This window comes from Dermacentor variabilis, chromosome 1, assembly GCF_050947875.1.
Source record: "Dermacentor variabilis isolate Ectoservices chromosome 1, ASM5094787v1, whole genome shotgun sequence".
Lineage (NCBI taxonomy): Eukaryota > Metazoa > Arthropoda > Arachnida > Ixodida > Ixodidae > Dermacentor > Dermacentor variabilis.
The window spans coordinates 20,598,575-20,614,884 of record NC_134568.1 but is presented as its reverse complement, the minus strand read 5'-3'; the positions used below and the strand labels follow the sequence as shown (position 1 = coordinate 20,614,884).

Here is a 16,310-nt window from a genome sequence, read left to right as displayed (position 1 = left end):
GCTTCTCGATTGGGGAAAAAGTTAAAAGAACACGATTCAACTGGAACATGTGGAAATTCAACGAAAAGCTGCTTGATGATGAACCATTTGTGCGCAGAGTTAAGGAAAAGATAACAGAGTTGATGACAAATGAGGGTGAATATTTTACTGCCACATGGGAGGAATTTAAGATTCAAGTTAAGTTCATTGCAATAGAAAGAGGAAGCAGCCTTCAGCACGATAAATTACAGAAACAAAGAGAGCTGCAAAGACAGCTAGAATATCTGTCAAGCGCACAAAATGCGGGTCACGATCTATTAGCTGAAAACGTAAAGAAAGTAAGACACGAGCTTGAAGTTATCGACGCCGAGCGATACAAAGCAGCAGTTATACGCGCTAGAAGCGAACGCCTATGGATGGGTGAGATACCAAACAAACGGGCAATGAGCGATGAAAAGCGTCACGCGTCAAGAAATGAGATCCAACAGATACGTTTTCAAAACGAGGTGACGTCAGACGCTTCGTCGATTGAGAAAGCTTTTGTGGAACACTATCGCGAATTGTTCGGCAATGTGACTCCTTCTGGACTGGCCTTCGAGAGTGAATTCATGAGCGAGATGCCAAGGTTGGATGACGACGTTAGAGAAAGTCTTGAGAGACCAATAGCTGTGTCCGAGATTGAAAGGGCGATAGAAGAACTGCCATCAGGCAAATCGCCAGGGCCGGACGGCCTAGGCGCCGCTTTTTACAAGGCATTCAGTCAGGAGTTTGCGTGTATATTGCACCGACTACTCTCAGAGGCGTATGAATTTAAAAAAGTACCACCCTCATTCCAGACTTCGCACATAGTATTAATTCCGAAAACCGATGAACGGGAAAAGCTCCTTTCAGTAAGTTCATACAGACCGATAAGTCTGACCAACACAGATTACAAAATATTTATGAAAGTACTGGCTCGACGATTTCAAAGCGTGATTCAGCAGCTTGTAGGGCCACACCAGACGTGTGGCATTAAAGGCCGCACCATTTTCACGAACACCCACATTGCAAGGAATGTGCTTGAATGTTGCGATGCCATTGGGGGTCGGGTGGCCATGTTGCAGCTAGACCTTGCGAAGGCGTTCGACCGGGTGTCACATGAGGTGCTTTTCGCTATACTGCAGTACTGTAATGTTGGGAGCGTCATTGTAGATGGCGTTAAAATGGCTTATGAAGACTGTTACATGCAGCTTATAGTTAATAAGTGTCTTAGTTCGCGGGTGCCACTCCGCTCGTCTGTACGGCAAGGCTGTCCCTTGTCTCCCTTGCTTTTTGCCCTGTACCTCGAACCCTTTTGTATGGCAGTCATACGGAATGAAAACATTCGTGGTTTTAGGCTGCACGCCGCAGAAGTTAAAATGCTAGCTTATGCAGATGACGTCGCCGTCTTTTGTGAAGACAGGGAAAGCGTGGTCGAGGCTGTCCGCCTTGCAAGATCCTTTTGTAGATACACTGGTGCCCAGATAAACTTCGAAAAAAGTGTTGGGATATGGCATGGAAGCTGGGACGCGACACCCACAAAATTCGCCGGTATGCAGTGGACTACAGTGCCTCCACTGTATCTAGGAGTGCCCCTTGAGCACTATCGGGACTCGACACAGTTGTGGACCGGCCAAATAGAATCAATGAAAGAAAAGATAAAAGGATGGCAGGGCCGGGGATTGTCAGTGTTTGCACGTGCTTCAGCTTGCAATATATTTTTAATTGCCAAAGTTTGGTACATACTGCAAGTAATGTTCATGTCCCGTGTAAACGTTCAAAAAATGCATCGAGTGTTTGCTACCTTCATCTGGAACTCCACTTGGGAGCGATCCAGTCGAACAAATCTTTTTCGCACAGTTCGAAATGGGGGCCTTGGGCTCTCACACTTGTTCATTAGACAGATCGTATCGCGGTTCATCTTCCTGCGAGATGAAAGAAATGTTTTCCTCCGTACGGTCATTCAGGCGAAAATGGCAACAGAACTGCCTGAATTTGTTGTGTCCACATCTAGTGCTATCACTAGAGCGACTGGGTACTATCGTGAAGTCGTTGCATCTTTTAGAATACTCTGCGCACGTTTTTCGCTGGAGTACTTGTGCTCAGTGAGAAGAAAGAAACTGTACGCAGATTTAGTTGACAGTATGTTACCTATCCCACTGTATAGGAGTGTTTATTGTGGAGGCCCAGGAAAAGATGTGCTGAAACGAGTCAAAAGGATGCCTGTAAGACCTGCTGCGAAAACTTTCTTTTTCCACCTACACACGAACACCCTCCCCGTTAAAGTATGGCTAGAACAGAAAGGAATATTCGTACCCTGGACTACCGATTGCCGGCTGTGTAAAAAGCCTGAAACAATTGAACACGCCTTCATTGAGTGTTGGGACGCTGTCTTTCACTGGGACATCTTGCAGCGCACTCTTAAAAAAGAACTCCCCATAAACCCCTATGGAATTCGGTTCCTTCCAGTTGAAAGCGATGACGGGCCACCGTTCGACATGTTCATGTTGCTGGGTCTCCACAGTTTGTGGAAAACAAGAATGGCTGTACGTCATGCTGATGTGAATGTGTGCTCTGCGCGAGAGAACTTCATTGAAAGTATGTCACTATTACGAGAAGTGTATCGTGCACAAAGCGAAACCCCAGACTGGGTTAGCATCCTTGATGAGCTGGTGTGCCTCAAGAAATTTTAGCGACCATCCCACCTGATGTGATGTGGGTGCACTGTGTATATGGATTTGTTTTTTTTTTGTGTGTTAATGTCTAAGCAGGCAATAAAGAAAAAAAAAAAAGCCGAGCGGTTAAGGCGATAGACTAGAAATCTATTGGGGTCTCCCCGCACAGGTTCGAATCCTGTCGACTGTGTGCATACCTTTTTTGCAAGCCTGTGTGGCTTCGTACGCATTCTTGCAGAGGAAGCAACTGTAGAATAATTAGTTTCCTCGTCTCTTCGCGTAAAGTTGAAGCGGGGGCACATGCCCGACCTCAACGAACCTAAGAGACAGACGAGCGTCTTGCAACTGAATTTATACCTAATAATGGCCTTTTAGAGCACCTTGTTGTAAGCTGCAGTCGTGGCCGAGCGGTTAAGGCGATGGACTAGAAATCTATTGGGGTCTCCCCGCACAGGTTCGAATCCTGTCGACTGCGTGCATACCTTTTTTGCAAGCCTGTGTGGCTTCGTGCGTATTTTTGCAGAGGGAGCAACTGTAGAATAATTAGTTTCCACGTCTCTTCGCGTAAAATTGAAGCGGGGGCACATGCCCGACCTCAAGGAACTTAAGAAACAGACGAGCGTCTTGCAACTGAATTTATACCTAATAATGGCCTTTTAGAGCGCCTTTGTGCAAGTTGCAGTCGTGGCCGAGCGGTTAAGGCGATAGACTAGAAATCTATTGGGGTCTCCCCGCACAGGTTCGAATCCTGTCGACTGCGTGCATACCTTTTTTGCAAGCCAGTGTGGCTTCGTGCGCATTTTTGCAGAGGGAGCAACTGTAGAATAATTAGTTTCCACGTCTCTTCGCGTAAAATTGAAGCGGGGGCACATGCCCGACCTCAAGGAACCTAAGAAACAGACGAGCGTCTTGCAACTGAATTTATACCTAATAATGGCCTTGTAGAGCGCCTTTGTGCAAGTTGCAGTCGTGGCCGAGCGGTTAAGGCGATAGACTAGAAATCTATTGGGGTCTCCCCGCACAGGTTCGAATCCTGTCGACTGCGTGCATACCTTTTTTGCAAGCCAGTGTGGCTTCGTGCGCATTTTTGCAGAGGAAGCAACTGTAGAATAATTAGTTTCCACGTCTCTTCGCGTAAAATTGAAGCGGGGGCACATGCCCGACCTCAACGAACCTAAGAAACAGACGAGCGTCTTGCAACTGAATTTATACCTAATAATGGCCTTTTAGAGCACCTTGTTGTAAGTTGCAGTCGTGGCCGAGCGGTTAAGGCGATAGACTAGAAATCTATTGGGGTCTCCCCGCACAGGTTCGAATCCTGTCGACTGCGTGCATACCTTTTTTGCAAGCCTGTGTGGCTTCGTGCGCATTTTTGCAGAGGAAGCAACTGTAGAATAATTAGTTTCCACGTCTCTTCGCGTAAAATTGAAGCGGGTGCACATGCCCGACCTCAACGAACCTAAGAAACAGACGAGCGTCTTGCAACTGAATTTATACCTAATATTGGCCTTTTAGAGCACCTTGTTGTAAGTTGCAGTCGTGGCCGAGCGGTTAAGGCGATAGACTAGAAATCTATTGGGGTCTCCCCGCACAGGTTCGAATCCTGTCGACTGCGTGCATACCTTCTTTGCAAGCCTGTGTGGCTTCGTGCGCATTTTTGCCGAGGAAGCAACTGTAGAATAATTAGTTTCCACGTCTCTTCGCGTAAAGTTGAAGCGGGGGCACATGCCTGACCTCAACGAACCTAAGAAACAGACGAGCGTCTTGCAACTGAATTTATACCTAATAATGGCCCTTTAGAGTTCCTTGTTGTAAGTTGCAGTCGTGGCCGAGCGGTTAAGGCGATAGACTAGAAATCTATTGGGGTCTCCCCGCACAGGTTCGAATCCTGTCGACTGCGTGCATACCTTTTTTGCAAGCCTGTGTGGCTTCGGGCGCATTTTTGCAGAGGAAGCAACTGTAGAATAATTAGTTTCCGCGTCTCTTCGCGTAAAATTGAAGCGGGGGCACATGCCCGACCTCAACGAACCTAAGAAACAGACGAGCGTCTTGCAACTGAATTTATACCTAATAATGGCCTTTTAGAGCGCATTTGTGCAAGTTGCAGTCGTGGCCGAGCGGTTAAGGCGATAGACTAGAAATCTATTGGGGTCTCCCCGCACAGGTTCGAATCCTGTCGACTGCGTGCATACCTTTTTTGCAAGCCTGTGTGGCTTCGTGCGCATTTTTGCAGAGGAAGCAAGTGTAGAATAATTAGTTTCCACGTCTCTTCGCGTAAAATTGAAGCGGGGGCACATGCCCGACCTCAACGAACCTAAGAAACAGACGAGCGTCTTGCAACTGAATTTATACCTAATAATGGCCTTTTAGAGCGCATTTGTGCAAGTTGCAGTCGTGGCCGAGCGGTTAAGGCGATAGACTAGAAATCTATTGGGGTCTCCCCGCACAGGTTCGAATCCTGTCGACTGCGTGCATACCTTTTTTGCAAGCCTGTGTGGCTTCGTGCGCATTTTTGCAGAGGAAGCAACTGTAGAATAATTAGTTTCCGCGTCTCTTCGCGTAAAATTGAAGCAGGGGCACATGCCCGACCTCAACGAACCTAAGAAACAGACGAGCGTCTTGCAACTGAATTTATACCTAATAATGGCCTTTTAGAGCGCATTTGTGCAAGTTGCAGTCGTGGCCGACATTCTGCTTCCGGCAGCCGAGCTGAGCGGTCAGCAGAATCATGGGCTCCAGTGGAGCAGCGACAGCGGCTACTTTTGGCCGCGGAAACAGGCTGAGTGACGATAAGGAATATGCATTTATCTTGCCGCAACTGCCTAAAGGACAAGTGGTGATTAACACCGTATTTTTGCACGGTGATGTTCGCGCGAGACCTTACAAGGTCGAGGATTTTAGAGACGCCCTACTGCCGACGGGACTGTTGCCTGACGTGGTATGCATAGGGGCGTACCAGATCAACCACGTCTGGGCAGTGACCCTCAGCGACGCGACTGCCACAAGAAGGATGCTGGACCTTAAGGAACTACAAGTTAAGGGACGACGGTGCGTCATCGTTGACCCGCAGGACCAGCAAGTGAAGATTAGGCTTCACTGGTTGCTGTACGGCGTTGCCGACGAGGACGTCCGGACGGCGTTCGCGGCTTTCGGCAAGGTGGAGGAGGTGAGCCCTGAGCGGTGGCGCGTAGACGGCATGGGGACCAAGACCTCAACGACCAGGACCGTCCTCCTCAAACTGAAGGGCAGCGTGAAGGTTGAGGACCTTCCTCATCAAATCCGCGTCGGCGGTGAGTTGGCCTTGGTCGTCGTTGCCGGTCGACCGATGCAGTGCCTGCGCTGTCACGGCACGGGACACGTCCGCCGAGAGTGCAGAGTCCCCCGCTGTTCCCGGTGCAGACGTTTCGGCCACGTTGACGCGGACTGCGTGAAGTCTTATGCCGCTGTGACAGGCTCACCAGCTATTGACGTGGCGGCAGAGCACGTGATGGACGTGGCCGAGGCGGAGGATGCGGCTAAAGGAACCGGTGACACGGTCTCGACAGCTACAACTAGTGGGTCGACGACTCTGGAAGCGGACGGAAAGGCGGCTGAGGCTACCCAGAAACCGAGTAAGGCGGAACAGGTCGCTACGACTGAGGGGCAGGCGACGGGAAGCGTCAGTGAAGACGCACCTGACGACGCGACCGCAATGCAACAGGACGAGGGCGTTACCGACGACGACCGTACTGGGGCTCTTGCTGCCTCCGTCAAGCGCACCCACGACCAGACGAAGGACCGCGAGGATCGGGCACCCAGCACCAGTGAGGGACCACCGACGAAGACGCCTCATGGGAGGCGGATGGGCTACAAGCCAAAGCCCAATGTACCGCCTGAAAGGAAGCCTGCCGACAAAGCGGCCACGTCTAAGGACACCAACAAACCGGGAGGTCCCGGAGGCGGCTAGCCGAGGGCTAGTCGTGAGCGGTAAGCACCATGCTCCGGGTCTACTTTACTTTTCGTTTAGATCAAGATGGCTCAAATACCGTCCCTGAGGATTGCCACATTAAACGTGAGAGGGCTGGCGGCTAGTCGTAGGCAAAGTCAGGTCCTACGTTTGGTCACTGACCACGACATAGACGTACTAGCCGTCCAGGAAACTAAGGTTGAAGGAGAGGAGGAGACCGGGAGCATGGTGCGACGTTTCACGACTAGGTTTTTTGTGGTGGTTAGCCATGCGGTAGGCACGGCTGGAGGGTGCGTTCTTCTTGTGAAAAAGCTGCCTGGACTGCAGATTCAAAGTACTTTTTCGTGTCAGTCAGGAAGGATTGTTCTCTGTGATATTGTTATGTGTGATGCTGAATTCCGCGTCATATGCGTATATGCGCCGAATTCAGTAGATGAGCGCGTCCGTTTTTTTCGAACCTTACACAATATGTATGTTGTAATATGCGCGTGATGCTCTTAGGCGACTTTAATTGTGTGTTGAGTGCTGGAGACAGAGTCAATAATGCAGGTGTGCGTGACCGAAGCAGTGAAGTGTTATCAAATTTAATTAATGAAAATCAACTCGATGATGTTTATGAATGTCTGGAAGGGGGGCGTCAAGTGACTTTTACACGTTTTCAGGGCAGCAGCCATGCGCGTTTGGACCGAATGTACATTTCATTGGATACAATTCCAAGATGCCACGGTTACTGTGTAGTACCAGTGTCGTTTTCAGATCACTGCCTAGTGAAATGTAACGTAGGTATAATGAAAAGGAGACATGTATTTAAATGGGACATGTGGAAAATGAATGCCTTGTTACTAAATGACCAGCCCTTTTTACAGGTGGTACGGGATGCGGTTAATGAAGTTCAATGTGATGCTGCGGAAACAATCGTCGAGAAGTGGGAATGTTTTAAACAAAAGGTTAAAATGAAAGCGATAGAAATATCCAGTTGTAAAAAATTCGAGAAGGAAATGAAAGAAAAGGGTTTAAGAACACTGCTTGGGCAGCTGCTAACGCTTGAGTGCAGAGCGCCTGGTGCGTACAAAGACGATGTGCGAAACGTCAAAGAAAAACTTGAACTTTTTGACAAGGAACGATATCAAGGTGCAATAGTGCGCGCACGAGCAGACGCACTGGCGGCAAGGGAGGCGCCCACAAGAAGGGCGCTCGGCTTGGAGAAGGCGTATGGACGAAGAAACCATGTCGACCAGATTTTAGTGAACGGGAATGTCGTTGAAGACAGTGATAGCATTCGTCAAGCCTTCTTTGAGTACTACCAGTCGCTTTTTGCATTTCAGGAAGCGAATGTTGAGGGGTTTAAAGCAGGTTTTCTGCATCGCATGCCACGTTTGAGCGATGACGTAAAAAAGCTATTGGAGGAAAAAATAATGGCGAGCGAAGTCGAAAAGGCAATCGACGATTTGAACATGGGTAAATCGCCGGGACCTGATGGAATCAGCGCGGGTCTATATAAAGCTTTTAAAAGAGAGCTGGCGCCTTTGCATGCACCTTCCTTTGGAAAAACGCACACCATTCTAATACCGAAGAGCGATCAAATAGACAAACTCAGATTCGTGTCATCCTACAGACCGATTTCACTAACAAACGTCGATTATAAAATATTTATGAAGGTTTTAGCTAGCAGGCTTCAAGGCGTCATCAGGGAAATAGTCGCAGACCATCAAACTTGTGGCATCAAAGGGCGATCTATTTTTTCAAACATCCATAAGATGCGATGTGTGCTCGAGTGCTGTGACGTCACCGGTGGCGGTGTTGCAGTTCTTCAGCTCGACTAGAGAAAGCGTTCGATTGTGTCGCACACGTTATTTTGTTTGCAATCTTAGATCATGTTAATGTCGGTTCCATCATCACTGAGGGCGTGGCCTTGGCGTACCAGAATTGCACAATAAGATTAATTGTTAATAAGTCTCTGGGGGCCCCCATTAGCATCATGCGTTCAGTGCGCCAAGGCTGCCCCCTCAGCCCGCTGTTATTTGCTATCTACGTAGAAGCAATGTGTGTAGCAATTAATGAAAATGACGGAATACGGGGTTTCAGATTGGCAGCGACAGAAGTGAAGTTGCTTGCATATGCAGATGACATTGCAGTGTGTTGCACTGACAAACCGAGTGTAATGGAAACAATATCTGTAGTAAAGCATTTCTGTGCCGTAACGAATAGCAGAGTAAACTGGGGCAAATCGCTAGGGCTGTGGCACGGGGACTGGTTTTCTGCACCCGACTATTTCGCGAACGTGAACTGGGTGAAAACTCCGACAAGGTATCTGGGTGTTCCCCTAGACAGGTACAATAGCAGCGACGAATACTGGAGGAACCAAACCAAAGAACTGAAAGGAAAAATTACCGACGATTACGTTACTTCCTAATGCGAAATTTGAGCGCAGCAAATAAGCTGTTTCACCTATTCGATAGATTGAGGCAAAGAAATCGAGCAACACATGTATGCGCTATCACAGAATTTTTCTTTTATTTTTCACACGTATTCCTGTAACAAAGACTCCACTAGGTAAGCTTCTGCTTCGGCGGCACGCACCTCTGGATTCTGACGGCGACGGCGCTGGGCCTCTGCTCTGGCAGCTCGTTTAGCAGCAGCAGCAGCAGCAGCAGACGGAGGACTTCCATCGGTCGTCTCGTATTGGCTCAGAAAGAACTGGCAGATAATTTCGCAGTGGCGAACGGCAGCGGCAATTTCGGCTCGGACGGTGCACATATACAGATCCGCCGCCACCGATCTGGCTCTCTGATTGCCACCGCACAGGGCGAACGGCAGCGGCAATTTCGGCTCGGGCGGTGCACATATACAGATCCGCCGCCACCGATCTGGCTCTCTGATTGCCACCGCACAGGGGTTGCATTGGAGGAGGAGCGAAGAAAGGAATTAAGTTCGAGCCGGCGCTTTGACAACCGGAGACTCGCAGGAAGAGGGGGGAGGGGGGCGGCGTGTACACCCAGCGGCAAACGATGGGGGCAGAAGCGCGCGCAGCAAGCGGACAACACGATAAAGGGAGGAGGGAAGAGATAGCAGCGACTGACTGATGCCGCTGACGCCGATAGTGAGTCAACCCCAGCTGCGCGGAGTTGGTTTCAGGGACAACGCCGCCGATGCCGACACAAACAATATGATACCCTCGCTTCCGCAGCGCTAAGAACCAGGTCTAGCCGTGGGAAGGTGGTCACGTATTCGTCGACGTGCCGGGGCCTACGTGAAATAACCGGCGCGTCGGCAACTGAAGAGCACCCTATCCGCCACACAAGAACAGGGGGGGGGGACCCTTTCCTCCTCTTTCTGCATGGCGGCGACGGTGTTCTATGCAGTCACGTTATCTTGACTCTCTAGCGGCGTCAGCGGCATCCAGCGGTATCAGTCGGTCGCTGCTAGCGCTGGGGGGATGAAAGGGGGGCGGAGCTGGTTACGAGGCCGACGACAACGCCGACGACGACGCGAAACCCAGGAACGGACGCCAAAGAGCTGCGCTCTAAAAGTAGATAAATGGAAAGGTAATAACCTGTCCATGTTTGCAAGAGCGACAGTTTGTAACATGTTTTTTATTACTAAGTTATATTACGTCTTGCAAATACTGTATTGTTCTAGAGTAAATGTGCAAAAGCTGCACAGAGTGTTTGCGGTTTTCATCTGGGGATCAACATGGGAACGGTGCAGCCAAACAAATTTGTTCAAAAGAGTTAAGGATGGGGGTGTGGGCCTGGCGCATCATTTTGTTCGTCAAGTTGTAAACCGATTTTTGTTTTTTCGCGATGTGCGCGATCCTTTTCTGCGCACCGTATGCCAGCTAAGGTTGAGTAACGCTTTGCCGGCACATGTTGTTAGCACGGCAAGCATGACGGGAACGCTGCGTGGATATTTCAAGGAAGTGGTCGACAGTGTACACTTCCTTTCTGTTCGTTTTACAAATTATTACCTTTGTGAAGTGAAAAGGAAAACATTGTATAGAGATGTATGCGACATTGTTTTCCCAGTGCCTTTATACAGAGCCATATACAGTGGAGGGCCAGGACAGGATGTACTTAAAAGAGTAAAACACATGCAGGTGCCACCAGGGGTAAAGACCTTCTTCTTTAAGCTACACACCGGAACGCTCTCCGTGAAGACGTTTCTGGAGGAAAGGGGTTGTCTCGTACCTTGGGGGTCGCACTGCTTGATATGCAAGAAGCCCGAAAATATAGATCACGTTTTCCTACATTGCTTGGCGGCAGTTTTCTTCTAGGACGTCTTAAAGCGAACCCTGAAGAATGAGCTACCGGTGGACCCCCAAGGTATCAGGTATCTGGCCATTAAAGATGACGACGGGGTTCCCTATGACTTTGTTTTGTTGAATGCTCTACACTGTATATGGCGGGCTCGCATGGCAGGGTACCATTGCGATCCTGACGCTAGGCCAGCTCGCGTTTACTTCAAAGAATGTATGTCGCGATTTATTGAAATGCAGAAAATAGAAGAATGTGTACCGGATTGGCTGTCGAGGCTAGAACCCCTGACAGCCATGAAGGAATTTTAGTTAGAGAACGCCGGTCCAATATGGACAGACGGCTCTATTGTACGGTTTCTTTCTTTACGTACCTTCCATTGTTTTCTTTTTCTTTCTCCTCCAGTGGATGGAATTTTTGATACATAAGTGTCTGCTAACTATATGGCCTTAGACCGGCAATAAATAAAAAAAATGCAGTCGTGGCCGAGCGGTTAAGGCGATAGACTAGAAATGTATTGGGGTCTCCCCGCACAGGTTCGAGTCCTGTCGACTGCGTGCATAACTTTTTTTTGCAAGCCTGTGTGGCTTCGTGTGCATTTTTGCAGAGGAAGGAACTTTAGAATAATTAGTTTCCACGCTTTCCACGTCTCTTCGACTAAAATTGAAGCGCGGGTACATGCCCGACCTCAACAAACCTAAGAAACGGACGAGCGTCTTGCAACTGAATTTATACCGAATAATGGCCTTTTAGAGCGCCTTTTTGCAAGTTGCAGTCGTGGCCGAGATTCCACTTCCGGCCACCGTAGTGTACGGACGTGGCTGTCATGAGCTCCGTCGGAGCGGCATCAGCGGCCCAGCAGGGCCGCGGTTCTAGGTTTTTTGTTAACGAGGATCCTGATTATCAGGTGCTACTGCCTCAACTACCAACAGAGCGACTTGTTACGAATACTTTATTTTTGCATGCTGATATGCAAGGCCATACCGGGCGGAAAACTTCCGTGACATGCTGTCGAGCATGAAGTTGCTGTCTGACGTTGTCGCCCTAGGGGCGTATCGAATGAGTCATGTGTGGGCCGTGACTTTCAAAAGTAGTGACGGAGTGAAAGAACTGCTGCGGGCAAAGGACTTGAAGGTGAAGGATAGACCATGCATCGTCGTCGACCCTGAAAATCAAGCAATGCACCTCAAGCTACACTGGGTGTTACACAACGTGCCGGACGAGGACATTCGTGAAGCCCTGACGCCTTACGGCCGAGTGACGGATGTGACAAGAGAGCGGTGGCGGGTGCATGGTCTTCTGGATAAAGGTTCTTCAACGCGCCTGGTCACCCTGATGCCGAGGAAGGGCTTGGGGGCGGACGACATGCCTCATCTGTTACGGATAGCCGGTGAGGAAGCTCTCGTGGTGATTCCTGGAAGAGCACCGCTCTGCCTTCGTTGCCGCAACACAGGGCACATCCGGCGCGACTGCCGCGTCCCTCGCTGCGCACGTTGTCGCCGTCATGGCCATGACGAGTCGCAGTGCGTGAGGACATACGCAAACGTGACGGGGCCGACGGCTGCAGATGATAGCGCTGAACTTCTTATGGACGAAGTGGTTGCCGAGGAAGCCTCTGCCGGGAGCGCCAATGAGGCGAAGGTCACAGCGACACAACCACCGAAACCGCAGGGGCAAACGACTGCTGGAGCGGTGGGTGTGCCAGGAACGCCTATGCGACCTGTGAGCGAGGGCTCGGCCGTCGACGTTCATAAGCAAGACATCGCGGCCAAAGAAACGCCTGCCGTTTCGACTATGGCATCAGCTGACAACGAAGCGATGGACGTTACCAATGCTATTGTGGCGGTCGGGAAGCGAACACACGAAGAATCAACAAGCGACGGCGGGAAAACTGGCAAACCGAACAGCGAGGAACCGCCGCCAAAGTCGGTGGTAACGCGCCGGCCGTCATTACGGCCGACGCCGAATATCCCGCCGGACAAAAGAACGGCGGCGCCGACGCCAAAGTAGCCGTAGGGACTTGTGCCTGTAAAGGCACTCAGACGCGAGCTTGCGAGAGCCCAACGCTACCGAAGGGTCGGGGAGGTCAGCTGCTGCTCAAGCAAGGTATTTTATGGACTGCACTTCAATGTGTCGCGAAACAGCTGCTCTTTCGGTTAGCACTTGTAGACGAAAGTATAAGTAGACCTAGAAGTGCTACGTGTGATTATATACGTTTTTCTTTTATGCCTACCTTTCCCGCTTATTAACAATGGATTTGAAGAGGGGAATACGAGTTGCTACTATTAATGTACGCGGCCTCGCTTCAAGACGGAGGCAGTACCAGCTCAGCCGACTATGCGTTGAAAATGAACTCGATATTATAGCTATACAAGAGACGAAAGTTGAAAGCGAGGAGCAAACAAACAAAATGGTAACACCTTTCAGAACATATTATAATATATGCAAATGTCACGCTGTCGGCACGTCTGGTGGATGCGCTGTCTTGGTTCGAAGGGGTATTGGTATAAATGAAGATATGGTTACTGTGAGCGAAAGTGGGCGTTTTATTGTTCTTGATTTTTCTTTTAATGGATCACAATGGAGGATGATATGTGTGTATGCGCCAAATGATATCAATGAAAGATGTCGTTTTTTCTCGAATCTAGAAGAGTACCTTCGTTGTGACAAATACATCATCTTTCTTGGTGACTTTAATTGTGTGTGTCATGCAGAAGATCGTGCTAAACGTGAATTCCCGCAGGACAAGAGTGCAGTGATATCGAACACCTTAGTAAATGACTACAACCTAGAAGACGTTGGTCGCCTTTTGGCCAGTACTCTACAGCCGCAATTTACACACTATCAACGAGATTGCCAGGCACGACTTGACAGAGCTTACATCTCGTTAGATCTTGTGCCTCTATGCGATATGTCGTGAAGCCGGTGTCCTTTAGCGATCACTGTATAGTGTGGTTCGCACTCGGTGCCAAGCCAAAAAAGCCGCGGTTCGATTGGGCACTTTGGAAATTTAACGAAAACACCTAAGTGATGACAAATTTATAAACGACGTAAAGCGCGAAATTAAAAACATGTTGAGTAATGAGAGTGTACCTTGGGCAGAAGTATGGGAAGACTAAGGTTCGCGTGAAAATGGTTGCAAATGAAGTAGGAACTGTTAGAAGACACAATGAAAAAATGAAAGAAAATGAGCTCCAGAAGGAACTCAATTTTCTGATTTTTATGGACAGTGCGGAACCTGGAAAATTTAGTGATGAAATCAGAACAGTTAAAAGCGCGATGGAAGCTATTGACACGGAAAAATATAGAGCAGCAGTCATTCGGGCACGGACGGAAAGACTGTGGGTTGATGGAACGCCGAACAAACGCGCCATTGCCGATAAAAAGAGGTACGCAAGGAAAAATGAAATAAGACAGATTAATTATCGGGATGAGGTTACTTCCGACTCGAATATGATTGAACAGGCCTTTACCGAACACTACCGCAAGTTGTTAGGCGTCCCAATCCACGTGGGAGCTAAATTTGAAGCAAGTTTCGGGAATTTTATGCCGCGCGTTGATGACGACGTAAAAGCCAGTGTCGAGGAACCGATAAGCGTCCGGGAAATAGAATACGCGATCGAAGAACTTCCTGCAGGCAAATCACCGGGTCCCGATGGCTTAGGAGCCGCCTTTTATAAGGCATTTTCACCTGGGCTTGCTCAAGTGTTGGAGCTTGTATACTCTGAGGCACATAAATACAAGCGACTGCCACCTTCTTTCAGAAGTGCACACATGGTTTTAATACCGAAAAGAGATGACCACAAGGCGCTTTTATCGGTTGGGGCATACAAGCCAATTAGCATTACAAATACCGATTATAAAATACTCATGAAGGTATTGGCAAAGAGACTTCAAACAGTCATTACAAATCTTGTCGGTCCGCATCAAACTTGCGGCATAAAAGGCCGCACTATTACAACAAACAGCCACGTAGCGCGAAGCGTTCTAGAGTGTTGCGACGTTTTCGCTAGACGCGTTGCTTCGTTGCAACTCGACCTGGCGAAAGCCTTCGACCGTGTGTCCCACGATGCTCTTCTTCTTGTTTTGGAATATGTTAACGTAGGGAAAGTAATCTTAGATGGCGTCAAAATGGTCTACGACCAGTGCACGACACAGATGATTATAATAAGTCCCTCAGCGAGAAGCTGTCACTAAGATCTTCCCTTAGACAAGGATGTCCACTAAGTCCATTGCTTTTTGCATTGTACCTCGAGCCTTTCTGTTTAGCAGTGATACGCAATGACAACGTCCGAGGATTTCGGCTACAGCTTTCTGAAGTCAAGGTACTGGCATACGCTGAAGACATCGCAGTCTTCTGCAAGGATCGTGATAGCGTTCTTGAAGCTGTACGTCTTGTAAAGAAGAACTGTGAACAATCTGGATCCCAGATCAATTGGCATAAGAGCATCGGTATATGGCACGGTCATTGGGACATTATACCAGCTCACTTTGCAAACATCCGGTGGTCAACAACACCAACTAAGTACTTGGGTGTGCCGCTCGAGCACTATAATGACACCGCACAGTACTGGTCCGATGAAGCTGATAGAATGAGTGAAAAATCAAAGGGTTGGCTTGGCCGAGATTTGTCAATGTTTGGACGCGCTTCTGTGTGCAATTTTTTTTTAGTAGCGAAAGTGTGGTAATAATAATAATATTTGGGGTTTTACGTGCCAAAACCACTTTCTGATTATGAGGCACGCCTTAGTGGAGGACTCCGGAAATTTTGACCACCTGGGGTTCTTTAACGTGCACCTAAATCTAAGAACACGCGTGTTTTCGCATTTCGCCCCCATCGAAATGCGTCCGCCGTGGCCGGGATTCGATCCCGCGACCTCGTGCTCAGCAGCCCAACACCATAGCCACTGAGCAACCACGGCGGGTGAAAGTGTGGTATATTATGCAAGTGTTATCAATGTGTCGTTCAAGCGTGCAAAAAATGCATCGTGTTTTTGCCGTATTCATATGGGCTTCTAGTTGGGAGAGGATAAGCAGAACCAATTTGTTTCGTTCAGCTCGAAGTGGTGGGCTAGGCCTGTCGCATTTGTTTATCAGACAAATTGTGTCGCGTTTTCTTTTTTTTTTTCGGGATCAGAGAAATGATTTTCTACGCACAGTAATTCAAGTCCGTTTGGGAAAAGCACTGCCGCAATATGTTGTAACGACCAGTGATGTGAAGGGAGGAAGTATTAGGGGATATCTGCGCGAAGTGGTTGCTTCATTTCGTATGTTGCTTGTGCGGTTTTCCATGGGATATTTGTGCTCTGTGACAAGAAAAACACTGTATAAAGACTTAGTTGACACAATGTTGCCAATACCATTGTACAGGTCTGTAAAATGGGGAGGCCAAGGAGATGATGTACTGAAACGGGTGAAGAAAATGCCAGTTAGACCCTC

General features: G+C 48.8%; 8 non-coding genes across 8 annotated transcripts; all 8 read left to right on the top strand.

Moving 5' to 3' along the window:
- Positions 1-3,065: 3,065 nt before the first annotated feature.
- On the top strand, positions 3,066-3,147 carry TRNAS-AGA (transfer RNA serine (anticodon AGA)). The gene has a single exon. It is a non-coding gene; the product is annotated as a tRNA-Ser (tRNA).
- A 203-nt stretch (positions 3,148-3,350) lies between these two features.
- Positions 3,351-3,432, top strand: TRNAS-AGA (transfer RNA serine (anticodon AGA)). The gene has a single exon. It is a non-coding gene; the product is annotated as a tRNA-Ser (tRNA).
- A 203-nt stretch (positions 3,433-3,635) lies between these two features.
- Positions 3,636-3,717, top strand: TRNAS-AGA (transfer RNA serine (anticodon AGA)). Its single transcript has one exon. It is a non-coding gene; the product is annotated as a tRNA-Ser (tRNA).
- Positions 3,718-3,920: 203 nt separating this feature from the next.
- TRNAS-AGA (transfer RNA serine (anticodon AGA)) lies at positions 3,921-4,002 on the top strand. The gene has a single exon. It is a non-coding gene; the product is annotated as a tRNA-Ser (tRNA).
- Positions 4,003-4,205: 203 nt separating this feature from the next.
- Positions 4,206-4,287, top strand: TRNAS-AGA (transfer RNA serine (anticodon AGA)). The gene has a single exon. It is a non-coding gene; the product is annotated as a tRNA-Ser (tRNA).
- A 203-nt stretch (positions 4,288-4,490) lies between these two features.
- TRNAS-AGA (transfer RNA serine (anticodon AGA)) lies at positions 4,491-4,572 on the top strand. Its single transcript has one exon. It is a non-coding gene; the product is annotated as a tRNA-Ser (tRNA).
- A 203-nt stretch (positions 4,573-4,775) lies between these two features.
- TRNAS-AGA (transfer RNA serine (anticodon AGA)) lies at positions 4,776-4,857 on the top strand. The gene has a single exon. It is a non-coding gene; the product is annotated as a tRNA-Ser (tRNA).
- Positions 4,858-5,060: 203 nt separating this feature from the next.
- Positions 5,061-5,142, top strand: TRNAS-AGA (transfer RNA serine (anticodon AGA)). The gene has a single exon. It is a non-coding gene; the product is annotated as a tRNA-Ser (tRNA).
- The last annotated feature ends 11,168 nt before the right edge of the window (positions 5,143-16,310 follow it).